Here is a 22,773-nt window from a genome sequence, read left to right on the forward strand (position 1 = left end):
GACCTCTTTCTCTCTCAAAATGCATGTCTGTGGATGCTTCTTACTGTTCAGTTTGGTGAAATCACCAACTATTTATACAATAATTTGGAGCCTTTACCAACTCTTTAGAAAATATAACAAGAGAACCTGACTGGGGGCCTTCTTTTTTAACTGAAAAGTGGATTACAATACTGATGGGGTTTTTTTGCCTTTCTTCACAAACACCAAATGACATGAGTGCAACTAGCATGTAAACGTGACTTAAGAACTAGAAACATCATTGGTTTACCTGGTTAAATTTATCCTAACCATCGTTATGCCCTCCTTTTATCTTAGCTCTATTCTACTGCTCACGACCACAGTGAACACAAAACTTTAGTTAAGGTGAAGTACAGCTGAGCATTCTACATACATATGTGTGCATACATACAAGGAATCAGGGCACGAGTAAAAGAAGCAAAGCAAGCCACTGAACCATGACTGCAGTGGTATCTCCTTTCACATGTGGAAGCTAATGGCAGCTGAGTACCATCCTGCTGGGGACAAATGGGTAGCAATGTCCTGTACCCACTGACACACATGTAATTTAACACTAAACCCTTCACAACTGCTCCAGCAGATCAGACCTAATTATTTGCCAGCATTAAGTCCTAAAGAAACACGGATGCAGGCTAATTAGTGACACACGTGGAAGGCAATTTCTGCTTCTGACACATGATGTAGAAATTTACCCAATGCAAGTGCACTTTTAATTGCTCAAGCATTGGGTACAGGTTCTCCCCAACACAACAGTCGAACTCAACCTAGGACAACATCATCTTTCAGCTCTACTGGCTGACACTCAAGGTTTTAGCAGGCAACCTTACCTTTCAAAGAGCAAATTAATGCTAAAAGCATTAATGTTTTACTGCTGCCACGGGCTTATTTGATTACCAAACGTGGCTTTGGGCTTTAGGCCTCTGGGTATCTGGGTTTTGCAAAATGTAAAATGCATCACAAGTTTTCAAGCACATAAGATGCTATTAAAAAAGCAAACAAAGCACTCTGCATGCAAGGGGAGCTGCTCTTGCACAGACAGGGAAGGCACAACTGTCATAGGGGTGTTTTCTCAATGACCGAGGCATGGGAAATGAGTAGTCTCATGATACCAGAAATACCACAAAAGGCAAAGGAACTCAAGGGCAGGGACTCAGGGTGTTACTCAAACCAAAAAAGAGAAAGACTGGCTGGAGTTAGCTGCAACTGCAGCATTTCCAGTAGTAACAGAACACTTGGAGAGCAGGGCAGGCACAATGCTCCAGCTGGAAAAGAGAAAGGATAACTCCTGGTTTAAATTAACTCCCTTTTTTTTATAGTGCTGAAGACAAAAGTGGAAAAGCAACCAACATGCTTGTCCCAGCCACTTATCCACGGCTGGTACCTCCTTGTGTAAGCATGGAAAGAGGGGATGCAAACTCTGGCACAAAGGAGGGTACCTGAAGCATAGCAATCAGGCCTGCTCCTCAAAATGAGCCTTCAGCAGCACTGAGAAGGATTGTAAAAAAGCCTAAAACTAATGGCATGGAGCAGTTATAGAAGAAATAGTAAGTGCAAGAAGAAGAAGAAGGAACTGTATTTTTTAATTGCTTAATAATTGTATTTTTATCCAAAAGCCACTGCTTTAAGCAGCACCTCCACATACAACCAGTTCTCTATGCCACTGGCTTATCTCAGTGCACAAAGTGCAGTGATGTCCTGGTCACTTACAGGAGATACCCCTGATGCTGCAGAAGCCAGGGGAAGCTTTACAGGTAAAAGCCAGGACCTCTCACATACACACAGATCAGCAAACTAGCCAAAGCCTGGGCTTAACCATAAGCCAACTTCCAGGAAAACCCTATCAAGGGAGTATTTTTCCCTTGATATTCAAATCCTTGCAGATTCTAATGCTAAATAAGAGCCTCAAGGTAAAAGTCCACAGAGAGATGTAAAAGGTGATTAAATTCTTACATATAGCTATACAATCACTATAGTATCATGCTTAAACTGTTTAGAAAAGTATTTACATTCCAACAGTAACACATATACATAAAGGATCTAATTTAAATAGCAATTATTCTCCAGCTGTGCCAGGACAAGGAACATCTTTGAAACATTCAGTAGAAGTTAGCACAGGCAATTATAAATAATCACGGTTTATTTATTTATTTATTTAAAGGGGGGTGACCTATAAACACACCACCCCAAGTGCAGATATAGACATAAGAGAGGAATTCACGTGCCTGTAATGGAAATGCTCAAGCCTTCTTCGTAGCCATTTCAAAAGCTTCCTTATGGAGAAGCTTTGTCTACTAAACCTTATCTTACAAAACAAACATCTACCTCCCCAAGTGAAAGCTGAGCACAACACTCACAGCTGGTGTTTGTGGTTTGACTTGTACATACCATCAGGGTTTAAAAACACAGGCAAAAAGCAGCCCCACACTCTGAAAACCTCTCTTGAATATATGAACGTATGCTATAACAGAAGAGGCTTCTTGTGAGACCCCTCTTGGAGCATTGCGTGCAGTTCTGGTGTCCTCAACATAAAAAGGACATGGATCTGTTGGAACAAGTCCAGAGGAGGGCCACGAGGATGCTCAGAGGCTGGAGCACCTCCAGTATGGAGACAGGCTGAGAAAGCTGGGGCTGTTCAGCCAGGAGAAGAGAAGGCTGGGTGGAGACCTCAGAGCAGCTTCCAGTGTCTGAAGGGGGCCTATAGGGATGCTGGGGAGGGACTCTTCATTAGGGACAGTAGTGATAGGACAAGGGGAAATTTAGATTGGATATAAGGAGGAAGTTCTTTACTGGCAGGGTGCTGAGGCACTGGAACGGGTTGCCCAGGGAGGTTGTGAATGCTCCATCCCTGGCAGTGCTCAAGGCCAGGTTAGACAGAGCATTGCTTGCCATGGTTTAGTGTGAGGTGTCCCTGCCCATGGCAGGGGGAGTGGAACTGGATGATCTTAAAGTCCTTTCCAACCCTAACTATTCTATGATTCTATAACATAAACCAGCTGAGAAAAACCTGTCAAATCCTTTTGAAAGAGCCAGTTTTGAAAGTCCAACCTTTACCTCAGGTACCAAAGCTTTCACATTTTAACAGGATTCTGACTTTTCTTTTTTCCTAACACATGATGAGTTTACTTTTCAAATTCTTCACAGTTATCACCCGCTAAAACTCCAATAAACACATTATCACATCATTTGTCTGGAAAAGAATCACTGCATAAAAGCAGGAACACCCAACACTGACAGCAGCAGCAACAGGAAAGCGAGTGTCTTAGTATCTGCAGTGGACTGAAGGACTACACACAACTAACAACCGTGACTGATCTAACTTGTGAAGGTACCATAACTTGGCTGTATCTGCCAATATTAACACAATAGAGGCAATGGGTCATTCCTATAGTGCCTCTTTTATAACAACTGCCATAATCTATAATTCATACAATCTCAGCCTGGTTTGGGTTTGTAGGGACCTTAAAGCTTATCCAGCTCCAACCCCTTCCACTGGAGCAGCTTGCTCCAAGCCCCTGTGTCCAACCTGGCCTTGAGCACTGCCAGGGATGGGGCAGCCACAGCTTCTCTGGGCACCCTGTGCCAGAGCCTCAGCATCCTCACAGGGAAGAGCTTCTGCCTAAGGAAAAAAGGCACATTCAGGGATATAAGTATAAAATGTGAGTTATTTCCTTCCAGATGAGGACACTGAGGCATACAGAGGTTAAATGAGAAACTAAATTGGTCAAAACAAGACCCTAAAAGGGTAACCAGCATCCACTTCCCAGGTCCATGGCCATCACTCTCCAGAGTCTTCCATCCTCCAGTATCTCCTTTAAACCCAACCACTTCTGTGGCAGGCAGCAAACGTGTACGTGAAAAGGAGCCACTCACCAAACTGTATGCACATTCAAAACTGGGTTTTGTCTATACATGAAGATGGAGAGCATCAAGAAGTAACAAGAAACCCAGAAGTTCAGCATTTTTAACTGTAGTAATACTAATCCAGAAAAGCTTTCCATGCTTCTTTTGTATGGCCTCCTGAAGCACACTTCAACTTCTGGACCAAACAGTTTAAGGAACTATTACTACTACTACAAGAAAGTAGGTTGGAAAGTGAAAGAGCGAGAGAAATGGGTTTATTTATGCAAAATTCTGCCTACAATATCCGTTTTGCTGTGAATCTATTAGACTGAAATAGCACTTACAAGTAATTTATAATAATGGTTCATTATTCCAAATGAATGAGCTAAGAAATAAGCAGCCTGCATCATAACACTGACAATAAACACGGGGAAAAACAAGTAATCACGTCAGCATCTAAATACTGAAGTGATGGCATTGTAGTTATTTCCAACAAATGCAGTATTATAATTGGACAGCTATTCTTGATGTTTCTTCTACTGGCCTGATCAGCAGTGCCTACACTTCCTAAACCAACTTTTCACATCTCATTTACACAGAAGGAATATTGCTCTGGAGTATCTTGAAGCTCAAGTACAGCAGATGTATACCCATTAGAACACGCGATAAAGCATCAGTGAAACTCAACAAGGCAATCAGCTCCATTTCACTGCAAGTCTGTGTTCATTACCCGAGTTAGAATCCGCTCCTGGTGCTTTCCTAAGCCTTGCTGGGAGCATTGATTTATACCACTGGGTTATCCTCCTCGTACTAGCACGTAGTACAACCATCAACATACTGTACAGTCGTGCTTGGGATCACCAGTTAGCGGCTGGACAGCTTGCTTTTCACTGGGGAGTGAAAATGATGCCCAAAGTGCATTTTTTGCTTAAAAACACTTCCTTCTGGTTTGTTTTCTTCCTCTATTCAATCCCCAAATGAATCTTTGGTAAGAAGTTTCACACGAATGAGAGATGGCTGGGTGCCTAGCCTGCTTCCCAAGGGACATCCATGCTTCCTAAAGCTGAGTGTGAGGAAGGGGAATTCAGTGCTTCAGAATGTTAGGAAGAGAAACAGACAAATCTGAACAACAGGGATTCCTATTGCTTCACTATCTTTCTCCAAGTTACTGCCTTGTAGCAGACCACTCCTGAAGCTGTTCCATGTTAACTCGCAACACCCCCATTGATCTTTTCTTCTTGGAAAAGGCCTTTTTTGGGGAAGCTGTGTTTTTTGTGAGGATGTTGGCACAGCATACAGCTCCCCAGCTGGTACCACCTGTGGCACTGGAATTCAAAGCTATTCCCACTGTCAGAAAGGCCCCCTTTTTAAGACATAAATCTTTTTTAAGAGCCTTCACTGGTAAAGAATAACCCCAAGTTACCCAAATAAGCTCGAGAGAGGCATTTGGAAGTACTGAAAATCTGATAAGAATCCCAACAAAACTGCCATAGTATTTCACCATGAAATCCTTTAAAAGGCAGTGGTCCCGTTGCTCTGCTAGTGACTCAGCAAACACATCCTCTCTCTTGGCAGCCTAGTTAGCCCATTTATGTACTCTTATTCACAGTAACAGGATTAGCCCAGTGTCATCCTCCTCACCTTCAAGCTTGGGGTTTCTTGTTTGTTTTTCCCATCTCGTCTTTATTGGAATGCCAGCAAAAAGTAAGTTTTCAACAATAAAGCTTCTTTTCATTAAGCTGTCGCCGGTGAGCACAAGAGCAGGGACTGTCCACGCTGCATTCTGCATCTGCAACCATTTTAGTGGGCTTAGGACCACAAAGCAAGGTTACCATTATTGCAGAATCCCTTACCACATCACAGGATGTTCAGATGTCTGAATTTAGCAGGAAGCTGGAAACAAGTGTTTTGCCTGTCTTCTTCCAAATGTAGTCTATGGTTCTTCTACCTGCTGCACTGCAAAGGCACTTCAGCAGCAGGCCAGTAGTTCAGTCATTTGGGAACTATCCCTACTTAGTTTTACTCAGAAAGACAAATGTATCGTCAGAAACCACAAAATACATGAACACACATCTTGGAAGGATCTGCTATCAATACCAGCTTCCTCCTACAGAAACAGAATCCAGTTGCATGTGTCTCCTAGTTACAGCAATAGAGTTATAAGGGCTGACAGTTTCATGGCTTTATTTGCAAGCATAAAGACTGGATAATTAAGTAAAAAATAAGCAAAAGCTTTCCAAAGCCTACTTAAATGTAGGCTACGTGAAAAAGCAAGCCCATCTCACTGTGGTCCAGCTCTGTGCTACTACAGACATTCACACACATACTTGAAACACACCAAAACAGAAAACCCCCCTTCTCTTTAGCAAACAACCCAAGAATACCGTTATCACTGAGGAGATTAGAACCATTATTTGTGGAAGATGTGATTTGTTAGTATGACATCCCTCTGAAACATGGAATGCTCCACACAATACTGGATTTTGCTCATGAGAGACTTCTGCAATTCAGTGCTGCTGGGGGATAACTGACTGTCCACCAGCCTGGAGATTAAGCCATCAAAATGTATTAGTTCGTAACTACCATCCATCATCTGCTCAGGCTGCTGCCATCATTTCTTTATTAGGCTTTGGAATACTCAGAATGTTACTTTCATCATAAACTGACAGAGTACAGCGGGCAATTAGTGAACTAGGCACTAATGGCAATCAGATTACTGAAAAACAAATAAGGGAATTAAATCCGTAATTGGCAGCTGAATACAGGCGTTTATCCCGCTCTATCTCAGCAACACAAAACAAACACACACACAAGAAAAAGAGAAACAAAATATAGATGGAGAAAAAGGGTTCGATTTCCAGGAAAAAAAATACATTTCAGCTTTCAGAGGAGGGCAGCAAACCATGCTCCTCTGAACACATCAGTCTTCTTCTCCAATGAGGTACGCCTACCAACAGTTCCTTTACTTCCCTGTCTATACAAGGAACTCCTATATAGGTATTCCACATAAATGGATTATATATGTAGTATGTGTCCTCAAAGGCAGACAGCTAGATATCTTTATCAGTAACTATCTTTACCACCAACCAATCTCCTCCACTTCTGACCACATCTGTGGCTATGTAATCCTTATAACCACAGTCATGAGAAGAACACATAACCATCACCTGTTGGTGCTGTTGCCAAGCTTATTTGACAAGCACACAGACATGAAATCAGAAATTCTCCACATAAGAGCTCCATCCCTTTTCCTCCTCTTTTCATTGTACAACCCAGCAGCACAGTAAACTGCACCCAGCGTTAACGCAGGAGGTGCTACGCTGGCTGCTGTTGGGATCTCCTGCTGCTATGACAGACAGCTGTCCATACAAAAGGGCAGAGAGCCAACATGTAAAAACCCTTTGACAGCAAACACACCGCCAAAGGCATTTAATTTTGTGCCGTTTCCATTACGCTTTATTTTCTAAGCAACTGACAAACATGAAATTCATTGAAAAGACCACTAATCCAAGAAAAAAAACCTCTACATAAATAGATGGAGGGTTCAGGACACATTTTCCACACACACTGAACAAACACACAATGCCATGGCGCTACTGACTCTGAACAGAGGCCCCAAAGGGACCCAGGTAGACTGATAGGAGCTGCTTACATGAAGAAGTTCAAAAGCACAAGGTCTTCTAGATTCCACCACAACCCTGTTTGGTTCACAGATGTAATCAGAGCTGTTCTGGTATTCCCTCCTTAGGGGATACCAAAACAAAGTCCAAGAGACCTGGGAACTGGCATATATTGAATAATGCTAGTATGCTTTGTATAACGTGTTTTATTATAAACTGACTGTCCAAATACCTACAGAAGCAGTTAGTTTTAAAAGTGCAGTACTATATGATGAATAAATCAGTTTTCAGTCATTTCAAACAGGGGCAAGAAACTGATATAGACAGTTAAGGGAAAAAAAGCTAGAAAACATGAGCAAATGTTGAAAACCCAAGAAGTCAGAAGGGTTGGTTTAACACAGGGACATTCACACAAGGGTCACAACTTACATAAGGCAAAGGTCCATTATAAAGAATGGTCACAGACAACTGATGCATGCGTGGAAATGGCCTGGAAAGAGGCACAAAACAAGGAAAGAGTTTATATTGGGACTGCAGTCAGTTGTCTAGTTTAACTTCCTGCACTTCCAGCCTTTATGTCAGGCTAGTTGGAAGGAAGATCCCTTGTTCGTATGTTACACCTAAGGATGTAGTAAGTCTCCTAACTTCCATGTGCTTTACTTTACATGCGGCTGTTGCCAGGATAATACAATATCAGCTCCCCTCCATATCTTTTATTTTCCCTGATGATGTTGCAAGGCTGCTTAAAATTCTCTGTTTTCCAGTTTTACAATGCTTAAAAGCACCAGCACCTTGAGCTACTTGCCCCCAGATAAGGTCAAAAATGGAGCCTCTGAATTCCTTTTATTAGAATCATCTGACTGGCCGTGAACAGACATTGAAATACTTGTACATGCAGCTGCCATTCCAAGCAGCACTGGTACATTACACCATCATCTGCCAGTCCCATTCAAAGTATCAGGCACAGGTAATAAATTAGACATCCCAGGGGGACATTTAACTATGCATCAGAAGTACTCAGACCACTTCTCTGCCTCCTTTGCTATGATCTCGAGTCAATGCAAATCTAGCAAACACATTCCCATGCCATGGAATTTGCTCATAATACAGAAACACAGAATGGTTCGGGATGGAAGGGACCTTCAATATCACGCACAGCTGAATGGCTCAGTCTGCTGTCATTCTCAAGGCAAGTCAAAGGCTCAGCTATTACTGCAGTTGCTCTCTGAGTACTGAAGTGAATAGAAATTATTTCATTTTCCACATGTTGAAATTGTGCCTTTTCATCAAGAAAATGTTTTATTAAGAAGGGCCGGTATTTCACTGTCTTATCTTGTGACCCGCTCATACACCGATGCAATTTCATTACAGATGCCTTTGAAGTGTCTGGCAACAGCAATAAAGACGTGACACAAGTGCATGTTATTAAATAGACACAAACAGGAATAAGTGCCAAAAGAATCTACATTTTGACTGTCATTGCCTGGACATGGGACACAGCTGTAACACAGAAAAGAGTTCGCAGCAATCCTCTGAGCATACAGCTCTATGAGAAATGAGCTGTAGAGGAAAAATCATCAGCCTTGGCGAGCACCAATTACGTTATCTGTTCTCCTTGCCCAAAAAAACCCTGAGGAGCAACGTGCACATCAAAGGAATCTGTGGGCTTCGCAAGAGGTGGGTGCTTGCCGCATCTTCCTCCCGCATTGCGGAAATGATCACAGCAAAAAGAGGAGTGGGCAGCGTGTCTGTGGGAGCCACAGCCCCACCGCTATGGCTGTGTGGTTAGCAGCAGCACAACCACAGCCAGCCAAAACGCTGCATCAAGATCTGTCTCTCAATCTGCTTTCTGACAAATCCTTCCCCCTTAACACAAAGCCCTTCACAGAGAGGTGTGAATCTGTGCGGTCACAGGACACATCATGCTATTTCAGTAAATACCTGGCTAGTTTATGTGGCTACTGGCATGGCAAGAGCTATTAAAGCTAGAAACCAATTTATTCTCATAGAGGAACTGTCTACATACTACAGTCCAGGATCTTACATGCCTCCCCAGGACTCTACCACCAGCTTCACGCACTGACATTAAGCCAGACCAAGTACCACCACCCATCCTCATGGATGCTGCTGTGTGGCTGCCCTCGAACCCTGGCAACAACTTCATCATCTTCCTTTCTCTTCTGCCAGGCAGGTGGCAGAGAGGAGCAATTCTGCAACAGCAAAATCAGGATGCGCAGATCATTTGCAGTTCCTGTAACCTCCGATTTGAGGAGACCAAGAGCGAATGCAGAGGAGTTGTCACTTGGTCCCGATTCTCCATACCGAGACACGGATCACATTTGCACACATTACGATCTTTTTTTAATCAGAAAACAAATGATGCTATAAGGTGGTCTATAGGTTTATATTTGTATGCTCATTTGATTCAGCATCATTACAGACCATCTATAAATTTTCTCTGAGTGATCCAAAACTCCAACTATTTTATTATCAGGGAATATCTCCTTAAAGTCTTCCTTCCCTTTGCTGTCCTCCTACTCGTGATGCCCCATAACCCGAGTTCACATTACAAGCAGTACTACTGCTGCTAATCCTCCATTATGCCCCCCCCCCCCCTTTAATTCAGCCTCCTGTTTTGAGATGGTTACTTCAAGAAGCAGGTCATTCAAGGACTTCTTCCAAAGGCTGTCATTTCCATGAGTACACAGATTAAACAAAAGTTACATTATCCATCACTAATAATTAATTGTCTTTAGTATCTAACATGATTCTTACGCTGCTTGCCACAGTTCCTGTCACTAGAGACCACTCCATTTCACTGCTCAGATGCAGAACAGATTGCAGTACTGGAGTGAAAAAGCCTAGAGGTACATAAAGCTGGTAAGTACAGTGCATTTTCCATATAGACTTGTTTTCTGTGAATTAAAGCTTCCCCCCAAAAAATACCCAAATCAAACATGGTTTCATGATCATTTTCCTCATGGTAGTATATGTAATGAAATACAGCACTTAAAGATACCTTAACTTACTCGTTATGCTTCCCTTTTAGATCTGAACATTCACGATTTTCCTGGTTTTTGTTGGTAGGAGAAAGCTCTGATTTTTCTTAAAGGAAGGAAACCCACAAGCATGAGAGTCAGACCTCCTCCCTTCAGATTTCATGGTTTATAAAATACACAAATTATAACGCTATCAGACATTTCCTGGGCTTACATTAAAATCTGTCGTGAGCCTTTGGAGTGGAGCAATTTATTTGATGTGTTTCTCCTAAAGCTTTTATGGCACCATACACATTTCTGACTCCGTGACAAACACTTTATAATACATTAAGCAAGCTCATTCAAACTATTTTAACTGTTATGCCAGTGGCAATGTATTTAGAAACAGAGCAGTCACTTGAAAACGGAAAAACCTTAAAGTTTACTTTGAACCCCTGCTATTAGGATTTACTTCTGGGCTGCTGAAGGCACAGCATTTCGAGTTAAGTTCAGTGGCACAAACACCCCAAAAGCAGAAAGCGGGCATATTCTCCAGAAGGACATTGTGCTAAACCTATTCCACATGAGAGCAGATTCCCTAGTAAAACAGTTTACTGGGGACTTTGCCCTCCCAGTGAAACTTCCCATTGCATTCAACAGTATTTAACTGTATTTATAACATGCTTCTAATCACTGCAGTTAACTGCGTTAGCTTCGTTCAACTGAAAAGCCTCCCTTACTCAGGACCACATTGTGATAACTTCCTTCTCAGTAAATAAACTATCACACCATGAGAAGCCCTGCAAGTCACCAAAGATGCACGTGCTCCCTGCAAAGAGAAGCCCCACAAGCTGACTCTCATATTTAATGACAAATCAAAGCTTACAAAATGCTTTCTGTATGGAAGGCACAGGAAAACTTCGACTCATCAGGCAATAAAAATACAACTGCTGCACCAGGGTTAATGACAAAATTATTAGCTGTTCAGGCACGCTTTTGATGACGGAATTCAATTCCTAGAGAATAAAACTGGCTCTGATGATTTTATGAATCCAGTAAAAACCACTGCTGCGTGGCTCTTAAAACTGGGATGAAACAGAAGCCTGAAAGGAGCTGGTTCGTATATACTTGATTTTTATGTGTTAGCACAGATTAAAAACAGAAGATAAAACCTTTGCTAAATAAAAGCCAAAGCCTTCAACAGTGAGGGAAGGGGGATGCTTAGGGGATCCTTTTTAATTGCTTATTAGTTTTTAATACCATCCTGCTGACCATTTAAGTTTTCCTTTGACTCAAAATCCTGAAGGCATCCAATTTAGGAAAGAGACGGTTTCATCAGCTGGAAGATGTTACTGAGCTTCTATACTTTTAACACAAGCACTGTATAAACAGCTCATAAATAAATCACGTTATTGCTCAAGACTAAATGAGAAATACACTAAAAAGCATTAAGTTACAAGCATACTTTACACAGGACTTGGCTTTCCCATGGTATTCTTCTCGTTAGCTGTTACTCTTGGCCTGAAAAGCTCAAAAGGAAACATCTGATTTGGAGAAATCAGCCTAAAAGCATCCCAGTTTCTTTGGGGCATTATTTTCTTTCACTTATAAAAACGCACTTCTCACCTTACATACTTTAACATAAGCTACGTGAACGTGTCCACCCCAAGAACAGCCGTATGTGGTTACTGCCTCCATACACTGCCAGAGACTAGAAAACACTCTTAAACCCGCTTCAGAAAGTCACTGGATATCCAAATCATCAATTCCAAATTCCCAGCTGTCGCTGCCTAACTACGCCTTCTGCATTTCAGCTAAGTCATGCTGTATGATATTATCACCCTCACACTGCATAGCTTCTTCAGCATTACCAAGAAAACCTGTGGGCTCTCTAGGATTGGGTATTTTTCAGCACGTTCATCACAGCAGTTACCTCATCTAAACAGCCCTTATGTACTCACTGCTGTAAAATAGGTTGTTTTGTTTACTCCTTGTTTCTCTGCATTTCTCCTCATATTCAGCCCACTTCTTCCTCCGAGTAACAGGGAATTTAGGTGTAACAGGGGAGGGGGAAAATGTGACGTAACGTTTTCATGTACCAGTTTATTACTTATTTAGGAATCTAGAACAATCTAACATGGGTTCAAAATCTCACCATAGATATAAAACCTGATACATTTGAATGAAAGGAGACCTCTTCAGTAACCCCTTTTTCCAAGGAACCATAAAATAAGCGTACTGATGATGGATTGCCTGGAAGCCACAACAGTGAAAAGGGAAGCAGCAGTAAACACTGGTAATGTTATTTACAGGTAGAAGAGGGTAATTGTGATAGGACAACATGGAAGTGTTTGCTCAGGGCTTTTTCCCTGAAGTTGACACAGAGCTCCAATGCTTTTCCTCTGGAATGAATGCAGTTTGTAATTTCAAGTTGCATATGCTACACCTTAAGTATTAATATAGATAATTCACGCATTCTTATAAATGAAGATAAGCTAAGAAAAAACATAAAAGACCTCTATACAGGGAGCATTCTTACACAGGGCCATCAGCAATGCATCATCATGTTTAGCTGCTGAAAAGCAACCATATGAGCTAATGTGAAGTTTCAAACATCTAAGAAAACAATGAGCAGATTAGCTCTTAAGTCTTGTAATTAAGTGGTTTGGACCTTCACTGGCAAATGACGACTTGCTTGCCAAGAACCCACCATAGATGTTATTTATAAAACAAAGAGTCTTCATTAAAGCAGGAAGTATTGGAGGTTTATAGTGTAATGTCTGGTTTATTTTCTAACAATCCCATCCGTGAACAGTAATCAATATGCCTACCTGAATTTACAGGCATGTTTAATATATTAAAAAGCAAAAAACCCCAACAAGTCCAGACATGAGTCATTCCCTGCACTTGTTCTGAAGGCACTTCCTTGCAAGAAGGGCTTATCATTAAATTAAGCAAAACCGAAACATTTGTAACCATTAAAAACCAACACGTATAATTTATTTAGAGCTACATATTTCTGAAAGTCATCATTTCATGTATGAGGTGGGAAAAAAATCAGAAAACAAAGCCAAACCCAACAATTAATCCGGGGTGACCCGTGTAAGGCTGGAGACTGGAATAGATCTCATTTTGACGGCGATCAGAAACTAGATGCATGACCTCACATGGTTTGCATAATGTATCTGCAACTCAATCTACTCAGCCTTAAAATGGGGAAAATCCTACTTACCTGGGTTGCAGTTTGCCATCAAAAGAGAATGCGCCCTAGAAATACACATTACCAAACAGACACAGGAATGTTCATACCCAGCACTTCAAGTCTTCAGAACCAAGTGCTCTCCACCAGAACACAGAGTCTTTACCATGTATTACTTGTTTGATGACTGTGTCAATCCTCTAGAAGAAAAAGCGACCCATTTGCTTGACTTACTACCTGCTGAGAGTATTAATGCAGACCTTCAGATCTAATAAATGAAAGAGCAGGGGACAAACTGATTTTGCAAGTTTATTGCACAGTAATTACATTGCTTCTCAACTAGCCAATCTTTAATTATAGTTTTTAAAATAGGTTCCTTAATACCAATAGCATCCCCTTTAAATAATCACGGAAGTTACAAATTCTTGTTACAGCTGAGGGAATAAATGGAGCTGGGAGCACTCACTGGATCAAGCCACTCATTTGTGAGTGGTACCTATAAGCAAGGATTTACCAGTCTGCCAAAATCCTTTTCCTACACTGAAATTAACACCATCAGAACCAATAATACCGCTCAATGCAAGTTACGGATCCTGAACACTACAAGCAGAAGGGCGTATCATCAGCTGGTGTAAATCTACACGGTTCTTAAAGCCAATGGAACTACATTAATTTACAGCTGCTGAAGATTTGTCCCTGCATCTGTCTTTAGCACTGGTAAAAGGATCGAACCAAACCCTGGATACACCTCCAAATTTAAGGCTCTCACTGATGGTAGCAAGAGCGATGCCTACAAGAGGAAACACAGACTGTAAGTAAGCCATCCTAGAATCAGTGCACTTCTCCCCGTTTCACTCCAAGTTTAAAATTACTTCTTAAATTCATAACCAGGGAAGATGCCGAGAGTGCAGCAGATCCTAAAACTTTCTGCATTCCTTTTACATACCCCCAGAAATTCCGTTTAACAGCAGAGATCTATCAGGCCAAGTCCAGTTTACAGTAATCGTGCCAATAACCCCAGTAAAGCCCAGGGGGAACGGCAACACCACCAGGATTTGACACACAGCTTTACTCCAGCAGGGTGAAATTTCCAACTGACTGTTGCACAGTTCTCTCTCCGAGACCTACCATAGCACCTGTGTTAAAACCATCATTGCATTCCCTCTACCATCCTAATGCAATCCTTCCTTCATGGGTACGATGCAGCGCAACACTTGCCTAAGCAACCCTCACTTGCACGCTTAGCCCTGGGGCAATCAAAGAGCAAAAAAGACACAATTGCTTGAGAAACGGTTTTGCAGGATGGGCACTCGGCCATTTCTTAGACCTGCACCCTGTAAAACTGCAGGCAACACAGAAAATACAGCTGGTTTATACAAGACATCTTTAATCAAGGCAAGTTTCTTTATATGACTCTTAGAGCGTGCTACTTGCAAATAGCTCATAAACGTATTTCTGACTGCAGATACACGGCACTAAACAAGACAGACTTCCAAAAGTATCTTCAAGCATTGTGCATAAAGGCATACGCTGTATTTGTCTAGAGGTATTTCCCTTTACACATATACTGCAAGAGGTTTAGAGCTGCTGGCACTCTGCAGGCATTACATGCAACAAGGATTTTTAATATCAACTGAAATAACTTTTAACTGTGAGGAATAAAAACTCCAAACTCCTGCTTCAGGAGACTACTGATAAGAATATAAATACCTCATCATTGAAACCAGTTAGCACCAGAACAAATTCAATATTAAGATGCTTCTTAGCGCTACTCCACTGGAAGACAAACCAACATTAAAAAACCCAAAAAGAATAAAAATGGCACATTCTCCTTTGACTTCAGCATACCCACACACACTCAGATTTACCAACAGCACAAAATCAGCTCCTGTCTGCAGTTTGTTTCATACAACTTTTGAAATCATTTCTTCTATCACCTTAGACACCACCAAACGGTCTGACTAACCCCAGCGTACCGAGCACCCTTCTGCACAGCTGCGTTTTAGTTCATTAATGGAATAGAAATATTTCAGGGATTTCCATTTTTACCTTTGCATCTCTCCTTTTCCAGTATCCATAACCAATCACCGCTCTGCTCTTCCATTATGCTCCGTATATTGCAGAGTGAGAAGCATCTTCATTAAATAGCATTAAAACCAGCACACACCCGCTCTCCCCACCGGAGCATGCTCCAGCAGTGCTGATCCCACAGCTCTCAAGGTAACCATGCCCAGCTGGGAGCTGAGAGGCAAAGGCACTGTGAGATTACCAACATGCAAGCCTAATTGTGCACACAAACTTGCCTCGATCCGTGACGAAGACTGCTAAAACAAAAACCAGCGTGCAGTTAAATTACGCGACTGAAGAGTTGCAGGTCACTTTACAGTAATTTGGCTTGCCTTTTTTTTTACCCCTCCCCATCACCCTCAGCCTCAATTTGTACTTGCCTAAAATCTACATATGCCAGTTACAAGAGTGCATGCATCTACCTCAGCGCAAGGGTAGAGAAGTCAAAGAGAGGATGAGCAAATGGTAGAGAAGTCAAAGAGGGGATGAGCAAACACTTGTGCTGCTCCTGAACGCCTTTATGTGTATGTGTGTCGTTCTCCCCCCACCCCCCCCAGCACATTAACAGCAATGAAATCAAGCAAAACCGCACACACCTGGAAGCGCAGGGATGGGAGAGCGGAGCCACAAAAGCACACCTAGCACGGGAAATAACACACCCGAACCGGGAGTGTGTCTCCCCCACCAGCCAAAACGGTGAATGAATGCCCAAAACCAATTAAATAAAAAGAAACGCCAATTAAAGCAAGGCTGCGCAATGGCTGCTCTGGATGAGTTGGTCAGATCTACAAGAGCTCTCGTTGAAAGGCACAGACAATGATGCTAAACAGAGCAACATGAACTATATTTTTATGAAAGCAAGCTGCTAGGATACCCAACAATAACTCCCGGGCTTGTGCTCCTCCTTCACTGCATGCAAAAAAGAAGAGATGCTGAGAAAGCATCAACTACATCCGCCACCCGTAAGAACAATGCCAGGCAAACAAGCCCGGGCTTTCCCCCACCCAGCTTTTTAAAGCAGATCCTTCGATGTTGTTCGCAAACCAGCTAGTGGAAGTTGGGTTCTGTGGGGATGGTTTTTCCCCACACTTCGATGCATTGTAGCTCAAGGGACCGCTGGGAGGAGGGAGATGTCCCGTGTCCCCGTCCCCCCCCAGGTCCACAGGCACCTCCGAGCTCCGGCCGCATCACCTCACCCCTGTCCCACCGCGCACAGAGCCGGGGCAAGGCAAGGTGGCAACGCGGGGTCCCTCCGCCCGCCGTACCTGCGTTCTGCCACCCCGGCGCTCCGAGGCTCCGGCTCCAGCACCGCTCTCATCCTGCCCCACCGCGCTCTCCCCTTCCTTCCTTCCCCCCCCCCCCTTCACTGGTAAATACCACATCTCGGCGCCGGGCTGCTGCAGCTGCTATAAATAATTGCACATCGCCCGTCCCAGGCGCACGCCCCAGCGCTCCATGCACGGCTCCTCGCTCCCATTCCCACCGCTCCACATGCTCAAAGCCGCCCTGACCTCCAAAATTAAAAGCTCGCGGGAGGGAAGGGTGATGGGGGAACGAGCCCAACGACATGACAGAAAACACATGCTGGAAGGGGAGGGGGGATACACAGTAATACAAATCACCGCAACAACAAAGAGCATCACGCCACACAGATCCTGGGTTTGGCTTTTTCTTTCGATTTTTTTGGCTTTTTTTTTTTGTTGTCTTTTTTTCTTTTTTTTTTTTTTTTTTACCTTGCCTGCAAACGCGATCTGCCCGCAGCGCCTCGGGTTAATTTTTGTTTGTTTGGTATTTGGGGGCTGGCCGGTTAGTTTATTTTGCTGCAAATCACGCCGCTGTTACAGTACAGCGCCTGGCTTCCTGTACGGCATCGTCTCTTCCTCCTCCGCCTCTCCCGGTGCCCGACCGGGTCCCCTTCACGCTGCTCTCCCCCCGGCCTCCGTCCTTTATGTGCCTCGCTCCCCGTCAGCGCCGCGCCGCGCTCTGCCTGCGGGTCTCTTCCCTCTCCCTTCCCCTCTCCCCGCCCACGTTGCGTGCCGCGCCTCGGACCGCAGGCCCCGCCGCCCCGCTCCCGGGGTCGCTCCTCGCCGGCTCCGCAGCCATTGCGGGCATCCCCCCACCGGCCCCATCCCCGTCCCCGATACCCGCCCTTTACCACCCGCAGCCGGCAGGGCGCTGTGCGGGGTGGGGATGCCTGTCCGTCTGCCTGCCTGTCCCTGCGTGTGCTGGGTGGCTTCCTGCCCGCCGCTCCCCCTCGCGTCCTCCCCGTCAGCCCATCCCTCAACCCAGAAGCACAGACAAAGCACCCGGGAGCAGCGCTAATAAGGAGAAAGCTCGTTAATCTCCTCAGATCCCTTGTTATCTGCTCCCACCCACTCCATATCGCCCCCCAGAAGGAAAAAGGAGGAAAGAAAACGGGCCCTTGGCTCCAGCTTTAGTGGAGGGTGGTTTTGATTATTATTGTTGCTGGTGAAACCTAACAGCATCCGCACTGATGGGCTGAGCTGCTGAAAGGGGGGAAAAAGCCACCAACAAAAAGGCCTGCAGCAGATTTGGGGTATAGGAGATGAGCCACTTAAAATGGGGCCCCTGCCCTCCTCCTTCCCAGCACATCTCTATCCAGGATCTGCCGTGATGCTGCTTATCCATCAGCCTCACTGCACACCATCAAGGCAGACGGAAACAGACAATGCACATAAACCACATGAAACCCCTGCTATCCATTTAAAATCTGAGCCTCGCTTTACCCAATTGAATGAGTCCCGGCGTTCATTCTGCACCCAGCCGAGAAAAGGGCATTTACCTCTTTTCTAGGTTGCTATTAATATGCAGTGAAATTATAGCTGTACAACACCAAATGTAATTGCCATAGATCACTTAGAGCAGATCCTGCCATTCAGCTGCTGGAAATGCATGCTCTCTGTGAATAACCATGCATCTGGTACAATGCCCTCTACTACAATAACCTGAGAGGAGACAGAAGCATCTGGTACTCGCTGCAATTAGTAATCCTATAGATGAAACATAAACAGTCAATAAGTAAAAAGCGGCAAGGTCCTAGGAAGTGCAGTCATTCTTTCTGTCTGCAGCGTTACAAATAATCCAACTCCCACAGGCAGACACTTCTGATTTAAAACACACGGTTGAAAACGCGCTCCTTTTGTTATGTGCTTCCAGAAAGTCCTTGGTACAGAAGGCAGTTTGACACAATTAACCAGTCATGTACCAGCCAAACACAGACAAATGCATGGGAGGCTGAAGGGCACCATGTTTGCTTGAGTGGGAATTCTCCTGGCACCCCTGGAATCCATCCCTCTTTCCCCTCAAAAGCAAACTCTTGCTTTTACCAGGGACTGCTGAATGGAATCTGACTGGAAGGATACAGTGGGCAGTGAACCACAACAGGGTGTGCATCAGCAGGCTCCTGGTGCACAACCAGGGGGGTGAGTGGCATTCAACCTCGTGCACCAAACCCTGTTCTGCTCATGCACCTCCTGATGGGACTTACCCTAGCGTGGGCTTGTGTGGCTCCAGCTGCTTTTAATTTCATATCCCCACCCGATGTGCTACAAATTGCATCTGGAAGCACAAAAAAAACCCAGCAGAAAGGCTCTAAATGGCACTAGTGTTCTACAGCACACGGGGGAAGGACCGGCTCTTTGCTTCTGAAGGGTTTCTTTCAGCCATCTCCACTATGGACCAAAGTTCATATCCCAAAATGACTACCTTGAACATGCACTGGTATGCAGAGGACCTTTCCTGGCTGCTGTACATCATCCCCCTCTCTCCAAAGCAAGGTACTCAGTTAATGAGAGGAATGATCAAGCCCTACTCACTCATGCCTTCACTAGACAGCCTGCAACTCACCTGCAAAGAGGAGAGGGAGTGAGGGGAGTGAACAGCACCTTACCCCAGTCACTGGACACGATGAACATGGAAATCAGCCAGGTGTCCACAGCTTGTCTCCCACGGCTGGGCTACCAGGGTGTCTTCAGAGTGAGGAGTGCCAGAACTGTGTGTCAGATCTGTGAACAGATAACAAGGCAATGAGCTGTAGTCCTGGCAGTTCACTCCACTCCCTCCTGTGGGGCAGGATGTGCTTGGGGCAAGTTAGCAAATGCTAAAAGGTATCAGAGATAGCAACATCAAAGGAAATACTCAGGAAAAAAACCCCAAGTCTCACCCTAGTATCATGCAAGCTAGTATTTCCACTGAGAACGGCAAGCAGCATCAAACACAGCATGTGCAAAGAGGTGAAACTGCCTCCCTTTGTTGAGATGTCACCTCAGACCTTCTCAGTCAGCTACAAACCTAAGGGAATATGGATTCTACATCTCCTCTTAGGGTTTTTCTTTGCAGGAAGAAAAATCACAATCACTGCACAATTGTAATATTCAAGAGGTGGGGAGCCATGGCAGTGCTTTGCAGCTGCATGTGCTGATTTGTAAGCATGCAGAGGGATAACTGTCCATTACAGCTTCATGGAAGTTGGTAGAAGCTCTGTGTTCAAGCACAGGCAGAATTTGATGAACTCTTCAGACCTCTGATGCCTTTTTGTGTCTGTTGCACAGCCAGATTCTGGCAGTCATCGGGGAAAAAAGAAGACAGGCAGACACATGACCTGCTTGTCCAAATACGTTCTGGAATAAAGCATTGAAGTAACCCCCAGCACACGCTTTCTGACACTCTGGTCCTGCAATGTGCCCTGGTGCAATAAGGACCACGCTACAGCAGTGAAGCGAAGGCGCACTACAGAGTCATAGAATAATCACAGGGGGGTTTGCTCCAACCCCTTCCACTGGAGCAGGATGCTCCAAGCCCCTGTGTCCAACCTGCCCTTGAGCACTGCCAGGGATGGGGCAGCCACAGCTTCTCTGGGCACCCTGTGCCAGCGCCTCAGCACCCTCACAGGGAAGAGCTTCTGCCTAAGAGCTCAGCTCAGTCTCCCCTCAGGCAGTTTAAAGCCATTCCCCCTTGTCCTGTCCTTACATGCCCTTGTCAGAATCCCTTCTCCATCTTTCTTGTCGCTCCCCTTTAGGTACCGGAACACTGTTACAAGGTCTCCCCAGAGCCTTCTCTCCTCCAAGCTGAACAAGCACACACAATTCCAATAGGCAGCACCAAACCCTTCAGCTCAAGGTGTTTTCAGAGCATGACAACAACAGACTATATTACTTGTTCACTGTGAGCACCCTTTCTGACTCTGTTATCTCAATTTTCACTTCGGAAGCGAGAAAAACCTTAGTGGGCTCTCAGAAACCAACATCAGGGTTTGTAGGGGAAGCCAGACAACCATAGGGAGCTTCATGCAGCTCTGCAATCACAGGAGGTTCCTGGGATAGAAGATGTGTGGTGTTACTGAACACATTAATGAAAGCTTGCATGAGTGGCTGCACATTTCTTCTACCTCTAGTCATTTCTCAGTGAAGCAAAGCTAGAGTATAAAGTGTACTGTGTTTTGGAGTTATGGAGCGATTCCGATTGAGGCACAACAGTATAATAAGCTAACTGTTGATGGATGTTACCATAATCTTCTGTACAAGAGATCAGTCTTAGTTGTTTGTTTCTTTTTAACTTTTATTCCCCCTTTTTTTTATGTGTTACAAACAAAATAACCACGAATAATCTGCAGCGGAACTTAAAAATACTGTGTTTTATGGGGAATGGCACTTTACAATATGTAAATACAGCCAAATTGCTGCAGTTTCAAACACTCCTCGGGAAGAGCCCAAATATTTATTCCAGCTATAGCATTACCAATAAAGGAAAATTAAGCAAGCAATTTGTGTGCAGCTTGTCCTGGTAGCTCAGATTTGATGTAAAAAGAGAAGCTTTCTGCTGTTCCCACTGAAGTCAGTGGGAATTTTCATTAGGATTAAGCTCAGGTGCCTAAATCTGAGACTGTCTCTTTAAAGGAAGATCAATGAATAATGCTTTACAAATATAATCTGTTGCTTAGAGGGGCTGAGGAAGGTGGTTTTCCCCCCACATCATTTCTTCGTGTTTGACAGTTCAAATCCCCTCTTTGTGTCTTTCAGAAATCCTGAAGTGATTGATGTGCAGTATCTGTGTCCCTCCAAAAGGATATTCCAAGGACTTCCTCACCCCACAAAAAGGAAGAGTTGTCTGACCCCCACCTCAGCCCAGAAACTAGCTCCTGCTCAGCTCTGACTCGTACAGGTAGATGAGCAGGAATTGCAACTCTAGCTTGGAGAGCTGCAGCATTGATGGAGAGGGACTCTCATGTTGTAGCCTTTATTCTATACGGATGCTGGGGAGGGACTCTTCAGTAGGGACTGTAGTGACAGGACAAGGGGTAATGGGTTAAAACTGAAACAGGGGAAGTTTAGATTGGATATAAGGAGGAAATTCTTTCCTGTTAGGGTGGTGAGGCACTGGAATGGGTTGCACAGGGAGGTTGTGAATGCTCCATCCCTGGTGGTGTTCAAGACCAGGCTGGACAGAGCCTGGGGTGCCATGGTTTAGTGTGAGGTGTCCCTGCCCATAGCAGGGGGGTTGGAACTGGATGATCTTAAGGTCCTTTCCAACCCTAACTGTTCTATGATTCTATAGGCTGGGGGACTTCCAGGTCAGGGTGCTGGAGGGGCAGTGGGCTGTTTCATGGGCTGAAGGGTTCTGAAGTAAGTCAAATGCTACCCAGAGGGCTCACCCTGGTATCCTTCTTAGTCATATGGCAGACAGCATTCAAAGAGCTATGACAGGTTGGGAGATTCAGGCAGTGGGCAGCTCTCAGCTGCTCTGGACAGAAGCACATCTCTAACATAGGAACTTAGCATCACAGTGGGTTTTATGATACATATATATATATATATGCAGTGTGCACGTCAGGACAAAGAGACAAAAAACAAGCAGTGGTGAGGAAGAGCAGTAAGAGAAGAAAGTCAGCAAGAATGTTGTGAGATGTGGTGTTAGGATGGGCTGGAGAGAAAATGGTGATAAAAAGAGGAGGAGGGAGAGTCCCAGGCTATCTTGGTTATCTTGAGATCTGTGATTCATTGCAGGGACTGTGCAGTACCTACACGTATTAGAG

At 44.3% G+C, this 22,773-nt stretch overlaps 1 protein-coding gene across 17 annotated transcripts in view; it reads right to left on the reverse strand.

Annotated features, from left to right (window-relative positions):
• Positions 1-19,747, reverse strand: part of ARPP21 (cAMP regulated phosphoprotein 21) — a 131,726-nt gene extending 111,979 nt beyond the window's left edge. For 11 of the 17 annotated variants that reach the window (XM_061366142.1, XM_061366152.1, XM_061366151.1 and 8 more), the window contains exon 1: positions 17,456-17,613. The gene's annotated coding sequence lies outside the window, so the exon portion shown is untranslated. Of the gene's footprint in view, positions 1-15,704; positions 16,048-16,318; positions 16,417-16,596; positions 16,662-16,987; positions 17,076-17,099; positions 17,304-17,455; positions 17,614-19,632 lie in introns of those variants that run through there. The other 6 variants (XM_061366137.1, XM_061366138.1, XM_061366136.1 and 3 more) reach the window with 6 other exon arrangements.
• Positions 19,748-22,773: the final 3,026 nt, after the last annotated feature.

Source organism: Neopsephotus bourkii, unplaced genomic scaffold (genome assembly GCF_033783945.1).
Source record: "Neopsephotus bourkii isolate Nb327-2 ecotype Australia unplaced genomic scaffold, CSIRO-AGI_Nbou_v1 NB_1308, whole genome shotgun sequence".
Classification (NCBI taxonomy): Eukaryota; Metazoa; Chordata; class Aves; order Psittaciformes; family Psittacidae; genus Neopsephotus; species Neopsephotus bourkii.